Source organism: Myotis davidii, unplaced genomic scaffold, assembly GCF_000327345.1.
Source record: "Myotis davidii unplaced genomic scaffold, ASM32734v1 scaffold1103, whole genome shotgun sequence".
Taxonomy (NCBI): domain Eukaryota; kingdom Metazoa; phylum Chordata; class Mammalia; order Chiroptera; family Vespertilionidae; genus Myotis; species Myotis davidii.
The window spans coordinates 137048-139983 of NW_006294065.1; positions in this window are offsets into that span (position 1 = coordinate 137048).

The following is a 2936-nucleotide window of genomic DNA, read 5'->3' on the forward strand; positions in this document are numbered from 1 at the left end:
ATTCCTCAGAGATAGAAAGTGGAGACGTTTTTATTTCAAGGATACAGGGAGATGGCCATAATCACAGAGACGACGGTGCCTATGGAACGTCACAGGAGAAGGAGGGACACAGCTCGCCACTCCTCGTCTAGTCCTATTAATAAAAGCCTAACAGGCAAATCGACTAAACAGCCGAACGACCGGTCGCTAAGGTGCGCACTGACCACCAGGGGGCAGACGCTCAACCCAGGAGCTGCCTCAGCCCGCAGGCCCCAGGCCGGCCCAGGCGAGTGCCAGCAGGGGCCCCCTAATTGCCCCACCAGTTGCCCCACAGAGGGAGGCGACCAGCTACAGTGGCAGGGTGTGGGGCCGGTGAGTGGGTGCGAGCGGGGGGACCCCAATTACTCTGCCGGCTGCCCCACAGATCGGCCCTGATTACTGTCTGGGCCTAGGGATCCGACACATGCGCGGATTTCGTGCACCGGGCCTCTAGTGCACCAATAAAAGCTCAGGCAACGGGCAGACACTGTGAGCTCTGACTCTGTCTCTCACTTCACTTAAAAACGTGATGCTGTAAATCCAGTTAAACAGCTTGATCATTGGGAGGCTGTATTATAAAAGGACTTATCATGGCCCTGGCTAGTGTGGCTCAGTGGATAGAGTGTCGGCCTGTGGATTGAAGGGTCCCGGGTTCGATTCCCGGTCTAGGGCACAGGCCTGGGTTGCGGGCTCGATCCCCAGTGGGGGGCATGCAGGAGGCAGCCGGCCAATGATTCTCTCATCATGGATGTTTCTATCTCTCTCTCCCTCTCCCTCTCTAAAATCAATAAAAATAAAATAAAGTTTCTGCCCAGCATGCCTGACTCAGTGTTTGAGTGTCGACCTGTGAACCAGGGGGTCACGGTTTGATTCCCAGTCAGGGCACATGCCTGGGTTTATAAACTATTTTTATGCTCAGCCAGAAGCCGGGCTCAGGGCTGGTGAGCGCAGTGGTGGTGGTGGGAGCCTCTCCCACCTCCATGGCAGGCGGACATCCCCCGAGGGCTCCTGGACTGTGAGAGGGCACAGGCCGGGCTGAGGGACGCCCCCCACCCCGGTCCCGAGAGCATGAATTTCATGCACTGGGCCTCTAGTTACTATATAAACTGTGAAAATATATATCTTACACAGACACCGACATCATTTTAGCACACAACTAAGGTAAAATAATTACTGTGAATGTAGTGACAAAAGAATGCCCTGCTAAATAATTCTAGAAGAAATGAATAATAATAAGCATGGAACTATGACAAATCACAGATTAGGAGTCAATAATATTGTAGTACCTATATACAATGACAGATGAGGAATAGTCCTATCATGGTGATCACTCTGCAAGGTACGTAAATGTCGAATCTCTACATTCTACACCTGAAACGAATGTAATATTGTATGTCAGCTGTACTTAAAAATACATGTTTAAAAATACATGTTGAGCCCTAACTGGTGTGGCTCAGTGGATAGAGCTCGGCCTGCCATCTGTGACCCAGGGAGAGGGGGCCGGCACCGTGGGATTGGGCCTGCCATGTGCCTCCGGGGAACGGGCCTAAGCCAGCAGGTGGTCATCCCCTGAGGGGACCCAGACTGTGAGAGCGCACAGGTCAGGCTGAGGGTACCCACCCCCCAGGCCAGTGCACAAATTTTCATGCACTGGGCCTCATGGGGGACGTGCAGGAGGCAGCTGATTCATGATTCTCATCACTGATGTTTCTCTCTCTCCCTTTCCTTCCTCTCTGAGATCAATCAAAATATATTTTTTAAAAAATAAAAAACAAGGGTTTAGGGCCCTGGCTGGTGTGGCTCGGTGAATAGAGCATCAGCCTGCGGACTGAAGGGTCCCGGGTTCGATTCCCAGTCAGGGCACGTGCCCGGGTGGCGGGCTCCATCCCCAGTGGGGGGCGTGCAGGAGGCAGCCGGTCCATGATTCTCTCTCATCATGGATGTTCTCTCTCTCCCTCTCCCTTCCTCTCTGACATCAACCAAAATATACTTTTTTAAAATAAGGGTGTAGGAAAACTGCAATGACCTCATGAATACGCCTGCCCGCTGGCTGCTGGGTGTAGGACGGGCTTCCTTCCTGCCCAGCTCTGGGCGGCGAGAGCTTCCTCCCCACAGGCCGGGCTATCTGTGCGGCCCCCGGAGCTCCCAGAGCCGGACGCCTCGGGCTGAGATGCTCATCACAGGCCTCCATGTCCCCCCTCACCCTCCCTGGGAGGCCAGGACCCAAATCCCCCCTTCAGAGGCCCCCACCCCACGGGGTCCCCCGTCGGAGCTGGCCTCTGACCTGCAGAATCCTCCCTCCACCACCACCCCAAAGCCAGCGGATGCTCCCTAGCCAGGGTCCTGGCCTGTGACCCCCCCCACTCCCTCCCGTGGCTCACTGGGCCCCTTCGGGGTGCAGCCCCGGGCGGGGCCCATCTGCTTCTGGAGATAAGTGTGGGTGACTGTGCAGCCTCCCCTTCGGGAAGTCACAGCCCCCCTTTCCCAGGGGAGCAGGCCCTGTCCCCCCCCCATCACACCCCCTGCCTGCCTTGGACACGGTGGGAAGCGACCATACCCAGGCCCCTCACCCCGGGAAGGGAAGCTCAGAGCAGGAAAGATAAACATCGCCGATCCCTCACTCCCTCATTGTTCCTCGGGTCACAGAAGGCGCACAGCTCGCCCATCTGCTGGCGTCGTTAAGGGAAACTGTTGCCTTCCATCCCCGCCCCCCACCTCCCTGCGGGCGCCTCCCTTTCCTCCTCCCAGCACCCCACCCTCCTCTTGAGGAAAACAAAACAGGACGGACTGGCATCCCCGAGGTGAGTGGCACCGGCCTGGCCCCTTGATGGCCTGGTCCCCGTGTCTCCAGTAACGAGGGGAGACGCGATGGGATGAGAAAGGGCTGCATCTGGGTCGGAGGAACTGGCTTCCCCCTC